At 39.9% G+C, this 10,103-nt stretch overlaps 1 long non-coding RNA gene across 1 annotated transcript; it reads right to left on the bottom strand.

Moving 5' to 3' along the window:
* Positions 1-7,506: 7,506 nt before the first annotated feature.
* Positions 7,507-9,397, bottom strand: LOC107035850. The gene is made up of 2 exons (XR_001460763.2): positions 9,216-9,397; positions 7,507-7,820 (listed from the first exon to the last, which is right to left on the bottom strand). It is a non-coding gene; the product is annotated as an uncharacterized LOC107035850 (long non-coding RNA).
* Positions 9,398-10,103: the final 706 nt, after the last annotated feature.

Here is a 10,103-nt window from a genome sequence, read left to right as displayed (position 1 = left end):
ATCTGAGAAATCAGAAATATTTCGTTTGGTTTCTGAGTCAGATCCACATGGACCATTCCGATCAGATGGAGAAAAAAGCATTCTAAGTAGAAAAATTTGGCCGGTTTTCGACTTAATGCAGCTTAAATCTCATGGGAGTATCATTGAATCGAATTTAGGGAAAAAATGGTTATGAAATTTCAAGTTTTAAGTAGAATTCACGGAAATTCCTGAGTTTTCAGTGGGAGTAAGATGGACATTTCACAACTTGATTGAATTTTGGGTGGAACATGAATATTCAGAAACAAAATGCCGTGAATTTTCAATTTTTCCCTGAATATTCCTGATTTTTCTGAATTTTCCCAGCATAATTGACCTGAAAAATCAAGTATTTTATTGATTTCCAGATCATTTGCACAGAAAATCAATGAAGTATTTGATTTTTCAATTACTTGAACCCGATAAAAATTTCTTGAATTTGACACCAAAAATTCAGACGAAAATTTTTGCCAGTGAATGTCTCTCCTAACTATAACTAAATAGTTTTTCAGTTTCTCTAACATCGGACCAAAAACCAAGTAAATCCCTCAATTGCCCTAAGACCAAATTATCCACCTCTTGATCAGGAAAAATTACGTGACTGACGGGAAAAATTCTGAGCGATCTGGAACTTTGTTGGATTAACACGTATCCTGTACCCGCTTCTTCCTTTCGGTGGAGACGAAAGGATGAAGCAAAAACTACAAATTTACCAATCACCCAGAGTATGACCAAACGCCCCCCGAGGGTGGCAGATGAAACCAAAAGTTCTGATCTACTGCGCCAGAGGGTAAGAGATTGCGGTTTTTGTATCGGGTTACTAAGCAAACCAGGGGCTTTTAAAACCAATACAGCCCCGAGCCAGGCACCATAACATGTCATTACCACTCGAGCAGCAGGATAATGCATCGATAAGAGGTGTTGAGTGGAGGAGATTGGAGATACAGGAGTGTTGTCTTCTCAAGTGCCTCTGATTGTCAGGTGTGAGGGCACATATGTATCCACATACCTATTACAAAATAGTGAGATATTTTACAGGTCTCGTACGTGACGTGAAACAGTAGGCGTTAACCGCTCTCCTTGCGAGTGCACTGCGGTTTGTCTTTTATCACAACTCAGCGCACAAATCATTTTCAGCTGATGTCCAACGTAAGTGTTGGTACAGCATCAGTGCGTGTGCAAGCGTTTTGTGAATTTATGGTCTACCAGGTGAAGATTGATGACGTGTTCTCCTCACAACTGGGAAAAAATAAACTGCTGTGTAGTTGGATCGTTGTTGTCCTCAGATGTGAGTCACCCAACACCACAAAATTGTGCGGTAAATACTTGGAGCCGTTGCTCAAGTTTGATGTGTCTGGATTTTTGGTTTTATGGAGAAAAGAGATATTTCCGAGAACACGAATTTGAAAACAATGCGAAGATCAGGAATTCAGGGTCATGGGGTATTCGAGAAAACAATAAACTGCAGTATGTTATTGTCAATACGCGACGGTTCGCTTGTAATTCAAGCTTTCTCAGGCTCTTGACAGTTAAGTACCTAGGCTCGCTGTTTTCTAATAGAATTCACGGCGAAACATCTCAGACACATTTATAAGTGAACAACAATTGTGAAATCTGTTATCTGTCGTGAGGTCATAGGGTGCAATTTACTTATTTATTATTCATCAACAATTTTCTTCGTTTCCAATCACATTCAATTTCTCGTCATCTGGAATAAGTGTTTCTTACAGAAAAATGAGTGATGGAAATAACTCCACAGTGCATACATTTGGCATAGATCGTTGATTGGATAAAGCTACCCTTGACCAATTTGTATTTTTGATTTAAAAAAGAGTGTGATATTTCTTAGCAAACGAACCTGCATGCAATTCAAAGATGTCCCGACGTCAATCAAATCCGTCTGAATTATGAAAATTATTCGTCAACAATTTTCTTCGTTTCCAATCAAATTCAATTTCTCGGCAACTTGAATAAGCACCTCTTGCAAAAGAATGAATGATGAAAATTACTTCACCCTGTATACCTTTTGTGTAGATCGCTGATTGGATAAAGACTCTTGACTATTATGGCGTTGCGCTTCTCACCCCGCGCTCAAGACACCCACCGTGACATGCAATCAGCCAGTTCAAATAATTGGACAGGGTCGGAATCCTAGAGCCAGTAATTAAACCCCTTTGGATATCACTGGGGACCATCCACGAGTTATATCGCGATCGCTTCACACAAACCCAGTTATTAGGACACTGTGGATACAGAGAAAGGCCCACTTGGCTGCTTCTCACCTGTCGGTTGGTTTAATTTTCAGGAAGAAATAACAGTCAGCTGAGATGGAAAAAAAGGAGGAATCACCCACTCAATGATCTGATAAAATCATTCTGGGTGCTAAAACCAGAGGCGTTGATTCGTGCCTTCAACGTGAGAAGTTGAGATTCAAAGTTTCGATAATTGAGTGGGCTGAGGTGGTTTTTGAGAAGACTGTTATTATAGATAATAGAAGTGCACACTTTGGTATGCGATAATTTTCAATGGTTTGTTGATTTTTTGGGGGAGATGTCTAGCGCACATTTTAATTTAGAAAAAAAATATCGGAGTGAATTTCATCGTTTAGGAAAAAATATGCTTATTACGCGTCTGATGACGCGTTTTTGAGGTTTTTTGACTCAAGGCAATCGTTATTTCACAGTCAGGGTCATAATAGTCAGAATAAGAGTCACGAGGGTCAGAATAACGGTCAGGAGGGTCAGATTAAGGGCCCGAGGGGCATAATGGGGGTCCTGAGGGTCAGGTTAAGGGTCACAAGGGTCAGAATAGGGATGATGAGAGTCATCTGTGGGTCATTGCAAAGCTTTCATTCGAATTGAAAAGGGAATGCTTGATTTCACTGAAATGTGGCTCGATGAAAATTTTGAATCCCGTTGTTTCATTCTATACTCCTTCAGCCCTCATGATGCGATCTGATAATACGTTGGAGACTCAAGTGAACATCACCCATCGCGAGTAATGCAAGGAATCCCCATTACAAAAGAACAAATCAACAGAATAAAGAACGAAGCCAGGGGCTTTTGCATAGCAGTAACGCTGTTATTAGATAACAAACGAAAATAAAAACGTCAAAAGCCCGATAGGCTCACGCCGTGATCATCACCCGAGACCTCAGCTCCATGAATATTCATCCATCCCACTGGACACGAGCAGGAGTCGTCCTCACGCCAATGCGACATTTATTTATCGAACACTCAAGACGCGAGTGTGAAAACTCGTTGCATTATCATTCCTCCCCGAGCATAAAGTAAACGATTGGTTTTAAAGTTCTGCCATCATCCTGGTGACAAATATATTTGTCCTCCTGAAAGTCATCAGCGATAAGCGGTGAGACATTCAGTCGTGGTGAGAGGAGTTTTCAAACTTCTCGCCGCTGATACAACTCTTTACTTGGAGTGAAGAGAAGAATTCCTTGAATGTTTCTGCAGATTCTCTGAACTGAGAGGTAATGTCACATCTATAATCTGCTTGAAGTTATGAAGATGGACAGTTCTCCCCATAATTGATACTGAAATCTTCAGTCTATTAAAAAATAGTCCGATCGTAAAAAAAATGGCGCTCAAAATCTGCGAATTACCGCGAAAAATGGAAAAATTATATTCTCCAAAACGAATCGTGGCAATCTCCCTCACAAATCTCGGACAATGGAAACGAAGTAAAGCAGCTCGCCTCCACCATCAAGAACTTCGCCCCCCCGATCTCTTGAGCGTCACGAGGCACCATAAATAAGTCCGCGTCGAATCGTCCGATCGTGCCGATTTACTCGCGCCGACCGGTAACGTTCTCACAATTATCGCATGGGCGCAGGCGCACCAACTCCCTGGCTTTGCATGACTGCGCGCGCAGGCGTATACTAGTGTATCGCACGCCGGGTTGTATATAGTAGCCGCTGTTTGCGGTGATAGATAAAGACCTAAGAGCGAGCGGCGGAGGGGGCGGGGGGTGAGTATCGCAAGGGGCATTAGCATTTGCTTGTACGTGCTCGGGCTTCCCACGGTGGAGTACCTGCCACCTATCGTTTTTCTCGGGCTTTGCGGAATAATAACGAGCATCCCTGGATTATCCAGAGGCGGGAGAGACCTTTGAGCCTATCGGAAATGACCGGATGTGATAGGGAGACGCGAAGATTATTGGATTCTCGGAAGTTGATGCTTTGGAAAAAAGCGTAATAAGATAGAATACTGATGGGAATGTTTTCAGCGGTCCGGGGACATGTGCGAACATCGCGGTGATTGGTTACAAAATGATTGATTTGTTTATTGATTATAGACCCGACAGCTAGGGCCAAATTAAACAGATTCATTTATTCATGATAAATTGAAATGTTTTATGTCACGGCTACGTCAGAAGTGCGACTTTTGCTTTTTTTCCGTGCAATAAGTTGCGAATTGTGACCTTATGCATTGAGCAATTGCACGGTGCGATAAGTAACGACTGGGGCGATAGACAGGCGCCACCAGCGCCGCCGGTGGCATTAATAGAGAACGTCGCGAGCGAGAACGTCACGTCATGACGAGAGCTGCAATGTGCAGTGGTGTTCAGTCCCGTTGACGTTGTCGTTAGTTACCAAAGAGTATTTTTGTTAATATGAAAGAGTATTTTTTGTTAAAATAAAGTTTATTATGTTCAACAAATTGAAAGAAGTATTATATGAAAGTTATGGAAGACAGTTTTTTATCGTTCGAATAAAGTGAATTGTGTTAAAAATGAGATGATTGTATTTCAAAAATAATCTTTTCTCTTTGGAATAGTTGGGCCTTTCTGCAATCAAAAATTATCAATAAATTGTAGAAGAGAGTTCTTTTCCATTCAAATAAATTCCCCCTGGATCCCGTCTTGCGCCCCCACCCGCCTCTCCCTAAACGTTGTCGCACTTCTGATTTAGCCTAGACATGAAATAGAATTTGATATTCGGACGATAAGTGGCAGGTTATGACTCGTTTGCAAACTTCACACTCGTCATAATCTGCCATTTAATTAATGCATGCAATTATTAACAATCTATTGTGTGGAATATACACTATCTCTTCGTAATATACATCCATTAGACTCCAGTCCATGGCAGCATTAATACTCTGAGAGAATGCACTCGACTTCATGATTCTCATTCGCTGAGAGTAAGAAAATATTTCTGGGTGTGTATCCGAGATTACCCTGTCTACAGTTTCTATAAGTGAAAGAAAGAGACACGTGACACACGCGAGTGGCACGCGCGGCGCGCGCTCGATACACACCTCTCACTTTGGGTTCCAATGTCTACCTTGAGAACTGGTTCTCATCGTGAAATAGAAATAAACGTTGAGAATTAACTTTACGGCGCTTTATAGTTATGATTGAAGATTCCGAGTCATGCAACTGCAATTAACTCGGTGAGTTTACAGGGGGGGGGAGGGGGGGCGGCTAAGCAGGGGTATAATGGGCATTGTGGATTAATGAGTTAATTAAGGGACATTCGACTCTTCAAATTATTATCGTCGAGAAATCCCAATATTGGAGGTTTATCTTGAGTGAAGGCTCCTCTCATTCCGATATTTTTCGTCATTCTTTTTTACTTCTGTTGATATTCTTTGATAGAAGTGGAACAGACTCTTCCAACCCCTTTAAATGGTGCCTCCTCGCTGAGGTAAATGTAAATCAGGGAGGATAAAAGGTTTAACGAGCTCATTGACTTTCACTTCGTACTTCAATTTTTACCATTTTTCTTTTCTTTTATTTCTCCTGCCTCTCCATTTTCTTTCTGCATTTGAGATGAAGAGCTGAGGATGAATGCACTGAATGAATGCAGGAAATTAAGGATTAATGAAATACGGAGGATCTTTTGCGCTCGTTAGGGATAACCAAAAAAGGAAAGGGTTTATCATATATGTATTTACTGGGGGAGGGGTTTGAGTGCAGGAGGGTAAACCGTGGCCCACCTTTTCTTATCCGACAATTTTTTCTCGTACCATTTCTTTCTCCCACAGTTTTTCCTTTGACATTTCCTCGAAAACTCGTGCTAGCGCTAATTTTTTCCGCTTTTGTCTTCCTTTATGTCCTTTTGATCATTTTATTCATAAAAAAAATATATTATTGAATATTTAATTTCCTTTAATCATGATGGATGTGTGTGTGTCTGGGTTAAACATTATTAAGGACAAAAAGGATTCACTTCTGATGCTCTTTGGATTAATGGGTGAGATATCCAGTGGAATCATTTTCATTGAAGATAATTCATTAATTATTAGTTACTAGGGGGCTTCGCCTCAACCATTCAACTCTGGTGTCAGAGTTGAACACTGAGAGAAAAATATGATTATTCTGACTATATTCCATCACCATCGAATTATAGTCAAAAAGTCCTCAACAATTTTTACTTTACTTTTACTTTTGAACTTTGGTTAGTTCAACTGCATTTTGATTTGCAAAAATTACGCTTGTGAAGTTACTATGATGTTATGTGCCGCATACAAAAAAAATTGTATCGTTCACCAAAACTGCCTCAGCTATTTTCTTATTGTAAATCAAACTTCAGATTTTTCTCTCAGTGAAAAGCAGAGTTGTGACAACATTGTCCAGTGGGGTCTAGGAGTCTCCCCTGGTTAAAATATCATCTTTAGAATCATTTGCACGCCATTTCCAGACTCGCTCTTTCATTCGGGCCCACAAAAACGTTCACACCATGAATAGACACTGCCGACCCTTGGAACAAAGATGCCCTCGACTTTGATTCAAACACCTGTTTTTTTAGAAATTGCTTCAAATAAAAGTCGCGTGACTTTCAACGCATTCATGGGCGCAATGCCTTGAATTAAGCGCTCCGTCCTCAAACGAGTCTCGGATTTTCCTCAGTGCAATTGGGTTTGAACCGAGTCGTCTGGGTAATATGTGGGATTTTTGAGGATAACGTCGTGGATCAATGGTGATTATGGGGGATGGAGCTCGTCCTACTTTCCCTTGCATTGATCCCCAATAAAACGAATAAATTAAATTTGACAAGATAACAGTGAACCTCGTTATCACCTCTTCCTAATTGCTGAACATGAATCAGAATTAACGACGACGGATAGCCGATGCGGATGAATTAAGTTCATCAGATAATCAATATTTGTCACCGGAGTGTAGCAAGCCACCATCAATCACTCGGTGAAATGCGCCTTTTGTGGTGCGTTCCAATGCATGCGGCATACAGACAAGTGTGGCTCCGCATTGACGGCATCAAAAAATCGCAATTGTAATTAATGTCTGAATAAAAATTTGATGAATGCTCATTATTCGTCGGGCATTGGAGCACTCCATCGACATTTGAGTTGCATCAAACCGGCGAATTATTCCCGGGGAAATCCCGATGCGCTGTATCGACGGGTCATGCAGGGACAATCAATTATGTTTCGCAAATTATTCAGTCGCTCATATTTTTTCTGTTGTGAAAATGGTCAGAGAGAATTGAATATTGCTGTTATGAAACGGTTTCAATTCCAGGACATTCGTATTCTAGTTTATTTTTCTTTTAAATGAATCTTTCATTAATTCAATGGTATTACATTTCCAAGTAGATTAAAGGGCGTTATTGATGGGATAACGAGGGACTGTGGTTGAATGTGCGAATCCATGTAATCCAAACGAAATCCGGTGAATTCATTCATATTTACTGAAGCCCTGGTTTGGTAATATACACACGGGTTTGTATAGATTACAGATATCCATTTAATTCAGAGTTAAACCGAAATTGTGAATCCCTCTGGGAGGTGAGTAAATAATTCCTCAAATGAGCATGTGGAAACCTGAAAATATTCCAAAACCAGACGGAGGGAATGGTTGAGTAAAGATTAACTATAAAATCGAGGCAAATTTTGTTATATCAAAGGTAATCGTGCACACGGAGAGAACAGTTGGATGAAAATTGCCTCGGAAATCGTGATACAGTTTACTATATGAATGGCAATCGTGGAGCGAAATGTAATTCAGTTAAAAAATACTGGTTTTGACGTGGATTCGTCTATATGGTTTCAATTGGGACAGCTATTTACCGATCATGACGTGGTGATCGCCCTGATAACATGGACGACCGATGGTTTACCCATTCAAACTTGTTCAAATTGTAGCTGACAGTAGTAGTTCCTCTTCGGCTCATTCGTTTCTGTATTGTTTTTTATTGCTGTTCTGGAAGCTCCGATGTTGTCATATTTTAGAGAAAGTTGAGGATTTGTAAAAGCAATTGATTGAAGTACCAACGATAAACCGTCGGACGGCCATTTTTCTTGGTGCAGGCGATAGCCACCAGACATCGCAGCTATTTATAGGGGAGGATGGGGCAAAACGGCCCCCCTTCATTCGTCAATATTTTCCGATTCAATAATCCGATTGGGATGAGTTGGAGCTCGTTTTGAAGAATGAAAAATTATCTTCAAAATGAAGTTGAAACTGGGAATTTTCACAATGTCATTCACAAGTTATTGACAATTGAAGGGGGGCCGTTTTGCCCCACCCTCCCCTAGCGTCCCCAATATGGGAGGTCATTTTGGAATTCTAGACAATTCTAGACATTTCGAGGTAATTCGAGAAGTTTCTTGACATTTCGAAAAAATTCAATGAGTTTCGAGAAATTTCGAAGACATTCAGGGAGTTTCTAGAAAATTCAAGGGAATTCAAGGAGTTTCTAGGAAATGCAAGGGAATGCAAGGAGTTTCTAGGAAATTCGAGAAAGAAGGAAAGACCATGGACGTATCCTCGTACAATTACGATTTTCTCGGTAAAAAAATACATCTGTGGATGCAAAAATTATCCTCCTGTTTAGTCAAATTTCCCTCACCGGCAGGGGATTGTTTTTTGACGGACGGAAGTGAATTTTTACTAATCGGGTTCGGCGAAAATCATTCTCCGTTACAGAAAAATTATACGAAAAATTGGAGCACTTATTCACGTTCACTGGGATAATTTTTTATGGGAGGCGGGGTAAATTTGACAGTTTCGGTACAAATCACCCTGACGTTTAGTAAGTTTTCCCGGGCCAACGGCGTAAAATTCACAATTTATCTGGCACTTTTTCTACTATTTAAGGTGAAAAAGTACTGCAAATCGAGGTTGCTCCACGATTACTTGATTTGTTTGGTAATTTTTCTCCAACTTTTTTCTCCGTGCATGAAACGACGTAAATAATATGGATAATTAAAACTTACTACATGCCACATATGTCGGGACAACCTTCATGCCACACTTTCTGACAAGCCGGTGGACAAAACATGCACTCGACGAACTCTCCAGAACCCAATGCGATAATTAGGATAATTGCAATATTCATTACCTGACGAGCGTACATTTTGTAAGAAGTTTTACAACGTTGCTTTAGCCAAGAGCGATTGTGAATACCAGTAATGGAATACGGAATGGAGTTGTATATATGCGGAGTTTTATCAACTGACATGCACGCCAAGTTACAAATTATGAGAGGATAAGAGGAATGGTCGTTCCACAATCGCGAAGCCTGAATTCGTAAAGCTACCAGGTCATTTGAATATTAGAACAAGTTCTCACAAGTTCATGAATTAAAATGCTACTGTCACGTACAGCAGTGGTTAGATATATATACATTGCAACGGTAAAAATTTTCGTCTGAATTTGCTGTGCCAATTTCCGGAAATTTTCATCGTGTTTAATTTCCACGGAAATTTCAGGAAATCTTGTCATTGAACAATCAAGTATTCCATTGATTTTGTGTTGGAATGATCTGAAAATCAATAAAATTCTGGATTTTTCAGTCCAATCATTCCGTGAAAATTCCGAAAATTCAGGGAAAATTGAAAATTCGTCATTTTGTTTCAGAATATTTATGCTCCATTCAAAATTCAATCAAATTATGCCATTTTCATCTCACTTCTACTGAAAATTTATGAATTTCCTTAAATTTTACCTAAAACTTGAAATATCATGAACATTTTAGTAGTAATTTTGATGAGAGTAATATTAAATTCCATTTGGAAGAAAAAATTGTGAAATATCAACTGTCTGAAAATACAATGAAATTTCAAATTTTCAAGGAGCACGAAGGAGAGTTTCTTCTTCCCTGA

The sequence above is a fragment of the Diachasma alloeum genome, unplaced genomic scaffold (assembly GCF_001412515.2).
Source record: "Diachasma alloeum isolate Michigan unplaced genomic scaffold, Dall2.0 Dall_scaffold_00201, whole genome shotgun sequence".
Lineage (NCBI taxonomy): Eukaryota > Metazoa > Arthropoda > Insecta > Hymenoptera > Braconidae > Diachasma > Diachasma alloeum.
Note: the sequence above shows the minus strand (reverse complement) of the source record. Positions and strands in the feature narration are given on the sequence as shown.